Below are 16,909 nucleotides of genomic sequence, written 5' to 3' on the forward strand. Positions count from 1 at the left end.
AGGCTACGTATTTTAAAGAGGAAACGTTGTCTGCAAAAATCTCGAAAGGTTCCTGAAGGGTTCGCTTCAGATTTTCACACATTACTCTAATAAACATTTAGGTGGATAGAAGCTACATATGTTTTTAAACAACAATGTGCAAATTTTATGTTAAAAACCGCTGAGAGAAAGAAAATGCTATGCTGTGAAACTGTCTGGATTTTTCTTGTTCAAAATAAGTGACGATAGCAGCGCATTTAAACCATTAGACAAATTTTTGCCCCTTATATTCTTTATCCTTATACAGCGTGAGTCAGGAGGAAAGGTACGTGTTTTTGAGAGGTGATAGCATTAGTGATTCTGAACAGAAAACTTGAGATGGACATATACCCTATTCCGAATGGTTTCCGACATAGAACATTGTCATTGTCATTGCTTGCAACATACCACAGTAGTACAGAGGAAGTTGAGACGACCATTTTGATACAGGACGCTTGTGGTTTAACAAGTCGGAAAACTACCTCAAACTGGCCTACAAAAAGTACTTAAACTACAAGGCACGTTCGTTGCGCGAGGTTTCCAATATTCTCGCGATCTCCTCGCGCAAACTGTTAGTCCAAGACAACAAGTAAATAGGTCCTTTTTTTGTTGCAGATTTAATTTACTTTAATTAAGCACTGAAACATGTTTTGGTTGGAGTGCGCGATTTTCGAGTTAAAGAAAAACGTGCAAAAGTGATTTTAAATGTGTTCTATCTCGGAAACCATTCGTAGTAGGGCATATGTCCATATGAAGATTTTTGTTCAGAATCACTAATACTATCGCGTGTCAAAGCATCTACCTTTCCTCCTGACTCACCCTGTATATCATTTTAAACAAAAATTGTATACACAACTATATGCTCTTTTGTTTTCTTTCTCGCAGTCGGTTTTAATGGAAAACGAACAATATGTCTTTGTGGCTTACCGGCTTATGATTATAACGAAATCTGAAGCGTCCGAAACTTCGTAATCTTACCCATTCGCAGATTAAAAGTATGCGAAATACTGTCACTGAAGCTACTATCCTCACAGAACCAGCAGCAGAAGAGGTCTCCCACACTCAGTAAACCGATGATCCCAACCAATTGACCCATTCATTTTCAGCGACTTTGGTTCTCAGTGAAGGTTTCGTTGGCAAAAACAATAAATAAGTTTCACGGTCTGCGAGAGGAGGGAAGAGAAGATGGACAGAGGAGGGGGCGGAAGAAATAGACATAAAGAGGGGGAAGGATGAGTGGGACGGGGGGGGGGGAGGTGGAGGAGGTGGAGAGAGGTAGTGGTAAGGAGGAGATGGACAGAGGCAGCCGTGAGGGGGGGGGAGAGGAGGAGATTAGGACGTCTGTCCGATTCCCACAAATATTTCGCAGTTGCGAAGGATCGACGGGTCCGCTTATACGAGGGTGGTTTGAAAAGTTCTCGGAACGGAATAGAGAAAAAGTATTTACATCACTGAAACTTTTTTATTTTTCAATGTAGTCTCCTTGAAGATTGATGCACTTGGTCCAACGATGTTGCATGGCCTTGATCCCATCTCGAAAATGAGTTTCCTCCAGGCCTGCAAAATAAGTGTCAATTCCGGCTATCAGTTCTTCGTTTGAAGTGAACCTTCGTTCACCAAGAAAAATTTTCAGTTTTTGGAAGAGATGGAAGTCTGACGGAGCCATATTAGGTGAATAAGGCGGGTATGACAACAAATCGTACCTTAGTTCGTGTAATTTTGCCATGGCGACGGCACATGTGTGCGGGCGCGCATTGTCTTGATGGAAGATGATTTTCTTCCTTCCTAAAGCTGGCCTTTTTTCGCGTATCTTTTGTTGCAATTTGTCCAGAAGGTTAACATAGTATTCTCCAGTAATTTTTTGCCCAGTGGGGAGATGATTTACAAACAGAATCCCCTTCTCATCCCAGAACACTGATGCCATGACCTTTCCCGCCGAAGGAATTGTCTTTGCTCTCTTTAGTGGCGGAGAATCAGCATGTTTCCACTCCTTTGACTGTTATTTTGTCTCTGGGGTTTAGTATTGCACCCAAGTTTCATCTTTGGTCACAAACTGGCGCAAAAAATTTTGTTCGTTTCTCCTAAAACGGGCCAAACATTGTTCCCATATGTCGATTCCTAGGCGTTTTTGATCCAGCGTCAAGAGTCTTGACACACATCTTGTAGACAACTTTTTCATTTCTAATTCTTCAATTAAAATGTGCTATACCCTTTCAGATGACATCAGGCAAGCGTGAGCAATTTCACACACACACACACACAATCGGCGATCCTCCGTGACCGTTTTGTACACTTTTGCAATGATTTCCAGAGTAGTGACACATCTTGGCCGACCACTGCGCGGATAGTCATCTAAGCTCTCCCTACCAATTTAAATTCATTTGTCCACTTGGCAACAGTTGAATATGAAGGAGCAGAGTCCTCCAGTGTATTCTGGAAGTCGGCTTGAATGTCCTTTGCACTAGCGCTGACCTCTCGTGGTGATTCCGAGAACTTTTCAAACCACCCTCGTATTTGACAAATATCTATCCATCTCTGTTTTTAACAGAGAGAGACAGTCGAATTTCGCAAGTTTGAATTGTAATAGAAGCATTAAATCAAGCAATATTATTATTTTATTACATATCACAGGTTTTTAAAAATTTGTAACCTGGAATTACGGAACAGGTTATCAGAAAAACATCTGAATAGTACCCAGAGGTAAATGAATTAAACCTTACTGAAACTTCGCATTCTTCCTATAGTATTCAGAAACAATACTTTATCCCGTCCCTTCGCCAAAAGTGTTACGTAGCTCTGACAATGCGTTGCCTGACCTTGAATGTAAACGCTGTACCACTGTTTGCATCTACGTACCTTATCATCTACTTTACATCTAAGAGCTAAAGAGCATTTACTAATTACTGTCACGGTGGTCGTCGTACTATCTTTTTATCCGTTTCATGTAAACTAACAGTTATACTGTTTCCTTGGACACACTTTATCATTTAATCAAAATATCGGTGTTCCCTACTAAATTAAACACACTAAGTTTCTACAATCCACAGTGCTGTATTACACATTACACGTAAATAGAAATCTCACCCTGAAGTTCTTTCACTCTATTTCCTAACCTCCAACTATTCCCAGAACTCACTCTGCCATATGAAGTTCCCATTAAGGGGACGGCATCGTGATTCAGGTCGAAAAAAATCGATTTGATTTTCATCATATTTCTATAGAATAAAGTTTTATTTAAGTACTCTGAAAAGGATTCTGCTGAAAAAAAAATTTTCGAGCGTTTAAAAAGCATTTTCCTACCACCTTTCTTTTTGTGCCACGCCCAATTTTCTGTCACCCACTTTTCTGCATATATTTTAGATCTTTATATCCTGTACATTGCACTTTAGAGATTTTTTTTTACTCCCGAGTGTGTTGGCTCTCCCTGGAATGCAACGGTTGATATTCTTTTGTTTCTGCTGTTTGTAAACAACATGCTTTCAAACAAGCGGTTAGTATTGTTCAAGTATGATTGCGAGTAGTTGTTATACTTAAGTTTGCAGTGCTTGTTTACGTGTGTTTTGTTGTGTTTATTGAAGATGACGAAACGTAAAGGCATTTGAAGAAACGACAATTTAGAGGAAACAAGTTTAGAAAGCTTTCTGTACAAGAGATTATGTCGCCTGGCAATCTAATTGTAATTCTTCAACAAGTGCATCATCAAAGAAGCTCTCACCATTTCATGAGAGTTACAACGAATTTACTGTAAATGACAAGGGGTGCAGTAACATCATTATAAATTTGAGACTATTATCAGATGTAATTTCTAAATTTGTACAATGTAGACAGTGTGGTGAGTCACAGAGTATGAAAATTTGTGAGAGTGCCAGTGGGAGAAAAGGCCTAGCAATTGCTTTGGATTTAATTTGCACTAAATGCTCAGCTGTGATTTCATTTATGCGTTCTTCAAAACCAGATGAAAGTGGCCCTTATTAAATCAATACTAGATTAGTTTATGCCTTATGATCCATTGGCAAGGGCATGGCTGCAGGAAGAACATTTTGTTCAGTGATGAACTTACATCAACCACCAAATAAATTTGAAAAACTGACTGCAAGATTAGAGAAAGCTGTATGTGACGTCAATGAGGAAAGCATGAAACTGGCTGCTAGGGAAGCAGTGGAAGAAAATGATGGATGTTCGGATATTGCAATTGCACTTGATGGAAGTTGGCAGAAAAGAGGGCATACTTCTCTGAATGGAGTAGTGATTGCCACGAGTGTAGACACCGGTAAAGTGTTAGATGTGGAGATAATGTCTAAATACTGCAAATGTTGTAAAGTCAATGAACATAAAGAACACAACTGTGTGGCTAATTTTAGAGGAACAAGTGGTGGTATGGAAGTTCATGGAGTACAACAAATATTTCATCGTTCCATAGAAACAAGAGGTGTATGGTACACCAAATATTTGGGCGATGGTGACAGTAAGGAATACTACAATGTGGTGAACTCTAAGCCATATGGAGATGCCATTATTAGCAAAATAGAAGGTGTAGGTCATGTTCAAAAACGTTTGGGAACAAGATTGATAAAATTAACTGTTGACATGAGAGGAAAAAAATTAGAAGATGGAAAATTGTTGACCGAACAGGGTCAGTTAACTAAAACTGAAATAGAAAACTTGCAGGTATACTATAGGCAGGCAATTAGGAGAAATAAAGAAAATATTGAGGCAATGAAGAGATATGTTTGGACCATATTCTTCCATAAGTCCTCTATTGATGATAAGCCATGTCATGGATTGTGTCCATCAGGAGAAAATTCGTGGTGCAAATACAATAGGGCTCAGGCAAATGGAGAATCTTATTCTCACCAGCATTCTCTTCCTGCAACTGTTATTACAGCAATTAAACCTATTTTCAGAGACTTGGCTCATCCTGACCTTCCAAAGAAATGCCTGTATAGGCAGACACAGAACCCAAATGAATGTTTCAACAGCGTAATTTGGAACCGCCTTCCTAAAACTGTATTTGTAGGCATACATACAATGAAACTAAGAGTTCATGATGCTGTTATTACATTCAATTGTGGTAATATTGGAAAGTGTTGGGTACTGAAAAAGTTGGGAATTAATCCTGGTGAAAATATGATCACTGGGCTGCAACATTGAGATAAAATGAGGATAGCCGATGCAGACAGGTCTGCATCTAATATGGCCAAGAAAGCAAGACAAACATCCAGGAACGAGAAAAAGAAGCTGGAAGACCTGCTAGAGGCCAAAGAAGGGCCATCATATGCAGCAGGACAGTTTTAATTAACTGTAAGTAACAAATTTCAAAAGTTTTTTCTTTAAAGTCAATTTCCTGCAAACTAAAATTTTCAGTACATATGCCCCATTATATCAGAAACTATCATAGATAAATGAATGAAATTTTCAGTGACCCTGCATAACACAAAAAGCCACCTCTGGTACTACATTCATTAATATTCCCACATTAGGAAGTTTACAAAAAATATTTTCTGCAGAAAAAACTTAATATTTTTTGTTAATAAATTTTAAAAATTATTTCTTAAAAACTATAAAATGGATAAAGTAGATTTTAGTACAGTTGACTCTATTATCATCATGTAACATACAGTAAAAATGTTAAGGTCCTGCATCAAATAGTTTTTTCAGAAATAGGTCAAATACTTGCCTAAATTAACATGGGCTGGATAGGCAGAGTGTGGTCCCCTTGTGGTTCTTCTAGACTACTCCTAAGTCGTTCGGGAGCCCAAGATTTCTCACGACCGAGTCAGGTGCACTCTCGGCACTTGGTGGTGTAGTGCCCTTTTCGGAGTAATGCCCAGCACACTACATCGTGCGACTTGGTGCAAGGAGTGGAGTGCCCAGGTAAGCTGCACTGGTCGCATGTGACAGGACTTAGCTGTTCGGCCCTTACTGCTTTACCCAACATTATAACATTATCTAATCCCACTTCTGACATAGTATAATGATTGGGTTGTCCAATGACTGGTGGGCGCCGTCTAGGTGTTTGGGGACGGCGCACACTGAAAAGTGCAGTGACACAACGCTCGTAAATAGTCAAATGTTAAATGGTGCATCGTGTAAAAAGTGTCAGAAACGGGCTGTTAAAGGAATTCTGTGTGCGAAGTGCAACTTTTGGCTGCATGAAAGGTGTGCAAAAATTTGCTTGAAATTTACTAGCGACGATATTCACTGGTCATGCCTAGACTGTTTGCATGACGAAAACGTGAAAATAGCTTCCACAGTTAGCTCACAGGAAGAAATTATTAAAGTGCAGGGTAGCGACACTGATACTTTAAAAGCAGAATTATCAGTGCAGAAGCAAGAAAACTGTGATCTGAAGCGCGGGAAAAAATGTTTTTGCAAAACAGTTGAGGCGATAGATGAAAATATCAAAAACAGGCGGAACGATACATCTGTTCACTTAAACAACGTTTCTGCTGCAGCTACGGAAGAAACCCACGCGAAAGTGTCAAAAACCGAAAACAAATATAAGTGGACAAGTGTAACATACAGTAAAAAGAATTCGAAGCGCCTGAGTAACGAAAAACAAAACGAAACAAATGACTTCCTTGTTATTGGCGATTTTCTGCTCAAAAATGTGGTAGTGCCAAAATGCAAAGTAGACGTTCGCCCAGGAATCAAGACTCACCGGTTGAACAAACACTTCAGCAACATACATAGTTCGCAGAATGGTCCAGCAGAGGCTTCTCGGAAGAATTATAAAGGAGTCTTCATTCACGTAGGTACAAATTCTCTCAGAAGCAACGCTGAAGAGGAAATTGTAAGTGAAACAAAAAACTTAATTCGATCAGCCAGTAATCTCTACAAAACATCTAGAATTGTAGTGAGTGGTATTCTATACAGACGATCCGTCAGTGATCAATACATAGACAGAATAAACTGTGATGTAAACGAAATCTGTAACAATCTAGGAGCTGTGTTTATAAATCCGAACAAGTTCTTAAACAATAAATGCTTGGGTAAAGACGGTCTTCATTTAAATAGGCTAGGATCCAGAATTCTCAGTAAAATGTTCGCTGATGCATGTAAAATTCTGAATAATAAGGGAAACTTGTAAGTAATGATGGGGATGGGAAACAGTTTTTGCTAACAAAAACAGCGAGACCGAAACAGTACCCAATCAAGAGTAAGCCTATGCCTGAACCCGTAAATAAAAAAGAGTGTCCATGTATAATGCACTTGAATATAAACGGTCTCAGTGCCGACTTTTCAAACAAAAATCATAAACTTGACGACTTACAAATTATTCTTTCAGAATTTAAAAATATTAAAGTTATCTGCCTCAATGAACATTGGCTTACAAGTGGTAATATTAAAATTCTTAATAAAATCGAAAATTTCGAATTAGCTAACAGTTTTTGTAGACGAGAGAAATCACGTGGAGGTTCTTGCATACTTACTCATTCTGAGATGAGATATGAAGTAAGGAATGATTTTAATCATTTGAATGAAGAATGTATATTTGAAAGCTGTTGCAACGAGTTAAGGGACCTAAATGTCTTAGTAGTTTCTATTTACAGAGTAACAGACAAAACTACAATTGAAGCTTTCCTGCTCAAATTTAAGTGCCTTCTTGAAAATCTTAATAAAGAAAAAAGGCAAAATATTATAATAGCTGCTGATTTCAATATTAATATCATAGCTGACAGCAGTGATGTTTCCAAATTCAATGACTTAACAAAAAAATTTGGCTTCAAAGCAAACTTCATGCAACCCACTAGAATAAACGCACAGTCAGCGACCTGTATTGATAATATTTTAACAAATTATGTGTTTGAAGCTGTTAATAAATTTTGCTTAGATTTAGGAATCTCTGACCACTCTGCATCATTCATTGAACTACCAAAACTCTATAAAGAAATTTTATGTAACAAAAGCCACGTGAAAAGGAACTTCAACGAAAAAAACCTAACTATATTTAGCAATAAGTTAAGAGAGGTTGAATGGCCTTATGACAGCTGTATCTCAAGTAGTACTAACTTTAACAAATTTCTTGGTAGCTTTCTTGAAATATTTAATGAAACTTTTCCACTTAAAGCCAAATGTAACAAAACGACTAGGAAGATTAAATGGCTAATTCAGGGTATAAAAATTTCTAGTGGCAGAAAGAGGCAACTACATAATGAACTGAAATATAACAAAAACAGACATTTTGCAGTGTATGTGAAACATTATAAAGCCATATTCAAAAAAGTTGTAAAGGCAGCAAAACAAATGGCAAACAATAAGTTTATATTACAACATAATAGTAAGACAAAGGCAGTGTGGTCTGTTGTCAAATCAGAGTTAGGTAATAAAGTCAGTAGTAATGAAATAACTAAGATTAAAGTAGATGATAATGTTGTAAACCCAGCTCAAATATCAGAGTGTTTTAATGAATTCTTCATAAATGTAGCAAAGTCAGGAGTTGATGTAGCAGGATATCAGAGTAAAGTAAATCCCTTTGGACTCGACCAAGAAGCTGAGTATCTCACAGATTTTTAAAAAGTCACAATAAAGGATGTGAAAAATGTTATATTGTCATTAAAAAATAAAAATTCTGCTGGGTGGGATGGGGCACCAAGTAAAGTGATTAAAGCAGTATCTGACATAATAGCACCCCCGCTAGCTAAAATAATCAACCAATCTTTTGAACAGGGGTGCTTTCCTGATGTGTTAAAATATGCCGAAGTGAGACCTCTGTTCAAGAAAGGGTCGAGGGAAGATATGGGAAACTATCGCCCTATTTCTATTCTCCCAATCCTGTCAAAAGTGTTAGAGAAAGTAGCTGCAAATTAGATCAAAAATTTTATCGTAAAAAATGATATTATTGTAAGTAACCAATTTGGATTCCAACAAGGAAAAAACACACTGGATGCAGTAAATAACTTTATTGAGAAGATATGCAAATCATTAGATCAGAGGAGTAAAGTCGCAGGTATCTTCTGCGATCTTTCAAAAGCATTTGACTCGGTGAACCATGACTTGCTTATCTACAAATTAAACAAATATGGGATTTGGTCAAAGCTCTGAAATGGCTCACATCATACTTGCACAACAGAAAGCAAAGGGTAAGTGTCAAATCAAATGCAGTGAATTATTATTCTAAACGGAGTACAGTATCACAAGGTGTGCCCCAAGACTCCATTTTGGGGTCAATCCTGTTGCTATTCTATGTAAATGACTTGCCCATAAATATAAATTCCCCATCAGTTCTGTATGTGGGTGACACTTGTGTTTTAATTGAAGATAATGCAGAAAAAATTCAGAGCTCCATTGTGAGCACAATGAGTACTCTAGAAAACTGGTTCCAGTTAAATGGCTCGAAACTGAACATTGCAAAAACCAATATGGTACATTTCAAAACCAAACATTTGAAATGTGGGGATCTTAAAATACATCATCGCAATCATCCTGTGGAAGAAGTTAACACAGTCAAATTCCTAGGACTAAATGTGAACAACAACTTAAACTGTTGTACACATATTGAGTTCCTATCAAATAAACTAAGCAGCTTTGCATTTGCAATGCAAATACTAGCAAACTCTACTGACATGAGTACACGAAAAATAGCATATCATAGTTATTTTGAATCTTTCATTAGGTATGGTATCATTTTTTGGGGAAATTCAAGTAGTGTATCTCGAATACTGAAACTGCAAAAGAAAATTATAAGATACATGTGTAGTGCACAACAAACAGAATCTTGTCGCCCATTATTTCGGAACCTGCAAATCCTAACAGTTCCCTCCATATACATTTATGAAATTATAATCTTTGTACACAGCAGACAAAAATTATTTGAGGAAAATCATTTTAACCACACGTACAGCACAAGAAATAAAAATAATTTTATGTTACCCACACACCATTTGAAATTATATGCACAAACTCCGCAGTATATGGGGATGACAATATATAACAAGCTAATGGGCAAAAATATATTTAATATGAAGCCAGAGAGTCTAAAAATAAGGCTACAGCAGATTCTGTGGGATAAATGTTACTATTCAGTAGAAGTATTCATAGAGGATGACATGATAATTTGAGCAAGTGGTAATTAATTGTTAGTCTTTTATTGTATGTGTAACAAAATTGTATTATTATTATGATACCATTTGTTAAAATCAGTTGTTGTAATTAATTGTTAGTTTTTTATTGTATGTGTATTTTTCTATTGTATTATTGTTATGGTACCATTTGTTAAAATCAGGTGTTGTATGTATATGGTAAAACTTTACCAAAATTTTGACGTGTCTCCTGTATCTAAAACAAATGATTTAGATTATGTACGTTATGAGAGTAATAAACCACAATTCACAATTCTGGGACGTCTTGGGTTCGTATGGCTGGAGCTATGGGACAGGAGTACATACTGAGTCGCTGCAGCAAAGCAAGTGGGGAACATAACAATTCTTTATGACTCCATTAGACCTGAGCAATAGCACATCAAATTTAAAACACCTACACCCGTCTCTTTTCATTTACTTTATTTACGCAATCAGGTTTGGTGTTCTACACACCATCCTCAGGACCCTTGACTGATATAAATTGGGAGGAATCTAATCTGGTGTGCAGTCATAACAGGAGCCAATATTAAATAACCGGTGTCTGTAGATCTCAGGAATGTTGTCCTGACAGTCGGCGGTTGATGAACGAAGGGACACCGGTTATTTAATTTTTTACCTCTTGCTTTGACTGCGCACGGGACTGGATTCCTCCCAGTTTACGTTGGTCAGGAGCATTGAAGATGGATGTTATGGAACACCGAAACTGACTGAGTAGGTAAATGAAACGCAAAAGAGACAGCTGCAGATGATTTAGCTTTCATTTCATTTTGAACATCCGAAGTTCCTGTAACCATCTATTTCACCGGGCAAGGTGACGCAATGGTCAGAACACTGGACTCGCATTCGGAAGGACGACGGTTCAAACACGCTAGAAAGTTAAGTCACTAGCGACTTCAGTCCGTTCAACGCTGACAGTGCTATTCGCCATGACAGAAGATGAAAAGTAATTGTTTCTGAATAATCACGTTTATTTTATTGGAGTGTAATAACTAATAATTAGTTGTGTAATAGAACAGGGTGGCGCAAAAGTCCGCTAACATTGGAAAATTCAGTACACCACAGAATATGGTGTATAGAGAAGTTAAAAATGACGCACATGCTTGAAGCGACATCGGGTTTTATTGAAACAACAAAAAGGTGCACAAAACGACCAACGGATAGCGTTTCATATGGTACAAAATCAATAATTAGCATAACAATTGGTTTTTAGCAAAATCGATGTTCTTTATAACAAGTGACCAACATTCGGCCGTTATTCGTCAACAATACCTGTAGTCAAGGGACCAAGTTGCGAACAGCACAGTACAGCGTATCACTAGTGCGGTGAGAAACTGCCGTCTGATGTTATCTTTTAGCATCCGTTATGACGCCGGACAATCGCAAGTAGACTCTGATTTCTGGTAACTACACAACAAATGATCTCACTGATTCGGGTGTGGGGACCAGGAAGGCCATGCATGAAGTTGCGGCTCAGCACGCTACCCTCAGCAAACGATAGGCGCAAGAGACCTTTCAGACGTGCAGCGATATGGGGCGGAGCGCCATCCTACATAAAAGTCGTACCTTCCAGCCGGACTATGGATGGTGCGAATCTGTTAACATATCGGCGTACCTCGCATTCGTTAAGTTGACATTTGAAAAGCATCACTAGCCACTTCTTCGAAGAAAAAAAGTCCAGTTATGATTGATGTGGTAAATGTGCACCCACACCGCGACTTTCTCGCCATACAGTGGCTTTTCCACGACAGTTCTAGGATTTTCGGTAGCCCAAATTCTGCAGCTGTGGGTTTTGACAGACCCTCAGCGTCACAGACTTGTTGCTGTCAAGCGCCATCTGTTGGTCAGTTTTAGCATTCGTTTTTTTGTATCAGTACTGGTGTGATTTGCAGCATGTGTAACTATGTATATCTCTCTACCTACATTATTCCATGAAATAGTGCATTTTCAAATGTTAACGGACTTTTTGGCCACCCGCGCGAACCGTGGCAAGGCGCCTGAGATCGTGCGGCTATCTCGCGCGGCACGTTTCTTGATAATGTCCATATGATCCTTGAACTGTGCTATTAAATACAGTACTTGTGTAGCAGATTTTGGAAAAATATGGCATTTCACACGAACAAGCTTTTCAAAATTCAAATGGCTCTAAGCACTATGGGACTTCACATCTGAAGTCATCAGTCCCCTAGACTTAGAACTACTTAAACCTAACTAAGGACATCACACACATCCATGCCCGAGGCAGGATTCGAACCTGCGACCGTAGCAGCAGCGCGGTACCGGACTGAAGAGCCTAGAAGCGCTCGTCCACAGCGACCGGCACGAACAAGCGGCACATTCCCTGATGGCCAAACGTTTCCTTACGATTAAGTAATTCAGTGTACGAGAAGTCTCAAATATTGCCCGACTGTTACAGCTGACAAGGAGTGCGAGCTGATTCCGTATCACTGAGTTCTTCTTCTGCGAACCCTATCTTCCCTTTTGCTCCCCTGCAATAATATTATCTGAAAAGAGCAGATAAACTCGTTTGCCTATAAAATAAACTGAACAAGCGCGCCTGCAGATAATATTCATAGCACCCAAACTCGTATCAGAGCTCCGAAAGGGTCGTGAATCCGTTAGCGAGCAGTTATCTCGAACACACAATAAATCCTTTTCCCACCTAACTGCAAGCAACTGAATACACAAGGTCCGCTCCACGGTATCTTTGTAACAGATTTCTCGCGTAACTTACGGATTGACTGACGTCAATAGCAGCGTTTGCCGTTTTGCGTGGAGCTGTAGTGTAGTGGGAAGGGAATAATGCTGCGTCAAATAGATTCATTTAAACACGGTTATTTAGAAAATGTTTCCGTAAGAGACGAAAATCACAAACTTTTAATTATTCTTTTACTACTAATAAATTAACATTAATTACTACCTCAACAGGTCCATTCGCGATGCAAGTGAGGCAATACTGTAGGGAAACAAAAAGTGAGAATTTACCGTCTCCTAGACTATATAACACATTTTGGACCTTCGTACTATACTTTACCTATATTATCTTACCCGACAAAGCTTCGCAATTGTTCAATATGTGTAGGAATAGGTTATACGTCCTCATCCGGGTTATCCCTGGGAACTGTCTTAAGATGCAAATTTCGCACTCTCTTTACGACTTCGCCTACTTTGAAAGTACGAAACTCGAAGTTATAATAAACCATACAGAATATGAATGACAAATACTTTTGTGTTTTCGTTTTTATTTCTTTTAACGTTTTTTTTTAATTTTTTGCACACAATACAATTATAAAACCTCACATCATACAACGTTTTGCGTTTTATGCATACTTGTGTGGTAAGAGCGTGAAGTGGTTTTCTGAACTGCCATTTCGTGAAAGCGAGAAATACAACTGACCATTCGAAAAAGTTGTCTAAGCCCTCCGCAGACGGAGCGACTCAAAAGCAAATCGTTGCCTACGTTAGTTGGTAACGGGTCTACAGACAATCGCGACGGCATAGTGACTCCCCAGTCAGTTGCTTACAACGCGTTGCCAGGCAGTTGCCAGCGACCCGCCGCCCACGTTGTCAAGCGATTTGAGCTGCGTCGTGTACTAGGACGTAGCTGTGTGTTGGTCCAGTTTGAAAATGAACGAACAGTATGTGAACATTAGCTTTGTACGGGAAGTCGAAAATAATTTCTTTTTATACAACTGCAAGCTCCCCGGCTACTGCAGCAGAGATTTTACAAAGAAAGCAGGCTGCGAAGTGGGAAAGGAATTTCATATTGCATGTGTAGTGAACTATAGTTTAAAATAAAAATTACCGATACTTTAATGGAAGCAAATGTACACGAAATTGTAAATCGTACCGATAGTATTCTTTTGTCAGACTAATAGCCTTCGTCATTCCGTAAAATTACATTGTCAAATGGAACCGGACAGTGAAAAGCCTCACATCTCCCCATATGTGTAAATACAACAGTGTTCACATGCAAATGATTTAACGAACACAAACCACCATCGCCACATTTTCTTGATTAAAATAAAAGTAACGTTGTGTTATGACGCAATAAATCAGTGTCCACCACTTAGCAAACAAAAGCCAAAAATTTAACATGTTGGAAGCCCTGGATATCACCTAAGATTGGTCCACAAACATGATTTAACATTAAATGACGAAATACAGCTCAATATCTCCCCTCTTATAAACTTCCCTTAATCCTAACAGTTTTCCCACGCTTCCCACGATTTCTGTCCCATTAAATTTCTCCATTTTCTGAACTTATTTGTTTCATTGGGATTGTCTGTGTACCACATATATTTCGTTGTTACAGTTGTCAATTCTGTCCTTTACTCTATTTCTTTATCACCTTCCACATTTATTACCTTATCAGGCTATTCTTCAGTTCCCTTGTCAACAACTAATTTTAATTTATTTTGCCTGTTAATTTAATTTAAACTGTTATATAGGCACTCTTTTTCGAGTTAAGTGTTAAATGTTTTTCTAGTTTTTCCCCTTCATATTTATTCACTGTTTCGCATCTTTAATTGCATTACCACTCCACTGTCAAACAAAACATATCTCCATCTTGAAACATATTTTTCAGTGATGTGCACAAATACTGTATCTTCTCTGATGATAACAGTCAGTTCAAGCCTGTTGCTGGCCTTGTGGGTCACAAATCGATTAAGAAAGTGAATTAACACTATATAACATACACAGTATTGTACTTGTGATTTGTAATTATTCTCGCCGAGCTCACTCCTAGTATAGCAATAGATGTGCTTTTGTATTCTCTTAATCTTTGTTTTGTTTGTTTTCGTGAGACACTTCAAAGATTGCATGTGGTATTTTTCCGACTAATGTTCTCCAACAAGAAAGACAAAATAGACGAATAGACGAAAATAGGGTGACTAGACATGCCGCATTTTACGTGGTTGCCCCTTATTTGACATAAGTGTCCCGTTGTCCTAACAAAATACAATAATGACGTATATCGTCCCGTTTTTCATTAACCGTCGGTATATTTTGAAATAATGTGTTTTTTAAGTAATGTGCAGCAGAACAAAATTCAGAACAAATGAGATAATACTCAAAGAATAAAGAAAATATGTTGTTGTTGTTGTTGTCTTCAGTCCTGAGACTGGTTTGATGCAGCTCTCCATGCTACTCTATCCTGTGCAAGCTTCTTCATCTCCCAGTACTTGCTGCAACCTACGTCCTTTTGAATTTGCTTAGTGTATTCATCTCTTGTTCTCCCTCTACGATTTTTACCCTCCACGATGCCCTTCAATACTAAATTGGTGATCCCTTGATGCCTCAGAACATGTCCTACCAACTGATCCCTCCTTCTAGTCAAGTTGTGCCACAAGCTCCTCTTCTCCCCAATTCCAGTCAATACCTCCTCATTAGTTATGTGATCTACCCATCTTATCTTCAGCATTCTTCTGTAGCACCACATTTCGAAAGCTTCTATTCCCTTCTTGTCTAAACTATTTATCGTCCATGTTTCACTTTCATACATGGCTACACTCCATACAAATACTTTCACAAACGACTTCCTGACACTTAAATCTATACTCGATGTTAACAAATTTCTCTTCTTTAGAAACGCTTTCCTTGCCATTGCCAGTCTACATTTTATATCCCCTCTACTTCGCCCATCATCACTTATTTTGCTCCCCAAATAGCAAAACTCCTTCACTACTTTAAGTGTCTCATTTCCTAATCTAATTCCCTCAGCATCACCCGACTTAATTCGACTACATTCCATTATCCGAGTTTTGCTTTTGTTGATGATCATCTTATATCGTCCTTTCAAGACACTGTCCATTCCGTTCAACTGCTCTTCCAAGTCCTTTGCTGTCTCTGACAGAATTACAATGTCATCGGCGAACCTCAAAGTTTTTATTTCTTCTCCATAGATTTTAATATCTACTCCGAATTTTTCTTTTGTTTCCTTCACTGCTTGCTCAATATACAGATTGAATAATATCGGGGAGAGGCTACAACCCTGTCTCACTCCCTTCCCAACCGCTGCTTCCCTTTCATGTCCCTCGACTCTTATAACTGCTATCTGCTTTCTGTACAAATTGTAAATAGCCTTTCGCTCCCTGTATTTTACCCCTGTCATCTTTAGAATTTGAAAGAGAGTATTCCAGTCAACATTGTCAAAAGCTTTCTCTAAGTCTACAAATGCTAGAAACGTAGGTTTGCCTTTCCTTATTCTTTCTTCTAAAATAAGTCGTAAGGTCAGTATTGCCTCACGTGTTCCAATATTTCTACGGAATCCAAACTGATCTTCCCCAAGGTTGGCTTCTACTAGTTTTCCCATTCGTCTGTAAAGAATTCGCGTTAGTATTTTGCAGCTGTGAGTTATTAAACTGATTGTTCGGTAATTTTCACATCTGCCAACACCTGCTTTCTTTGGGATTGCATTTATTATATTCTTCTTGAAGTCTGAGGGTATTTCGTCTGTCTCATACATCTTGCTCACCAGATGGTAGAGTTTTGTCAGGACTGGCTCTCCCAAGGCCGTAAGTAGTTCTAATGGAATGTTGTCTACTCCCGGGGCCTTGTTTCGACTCAGGTCTTTCAGTGCTCTGTCAAACTCTTCACGCAGTATTGTATCTCCCATTTCGTCTTCATCTACATTCTCCGCCATTTCCAGAATATTGTCCTCAAGTACGTCGCCCTTGTGTAGACCCTCTATGTACTCCTTCCACCTTTCTGCTTTCCCTTCTTTGCTTAGAATTGGGTTTCCATCTGCGCTCTTGATATTCATACAAGTGGTTCTCTTTTCTCCAAAGGTCTCTTTAATTTTCCTGTAG

This window comes from Schistocerca nitens, chromosome 8 (genome assembly GCF_023898315.1).
Source record: "Schistocerca nitens isolate TAMUIC-IGC-003100 chromosome 8, iqSchNite1.1, whole genome shotgun sequence".
Classification (NCBI taxonomy): Eukaryota; Metazoa; Arthropoda; class Insecta; order Orthoptera; family Acrididae; genus Schistocerca; species Schistocerca nitens.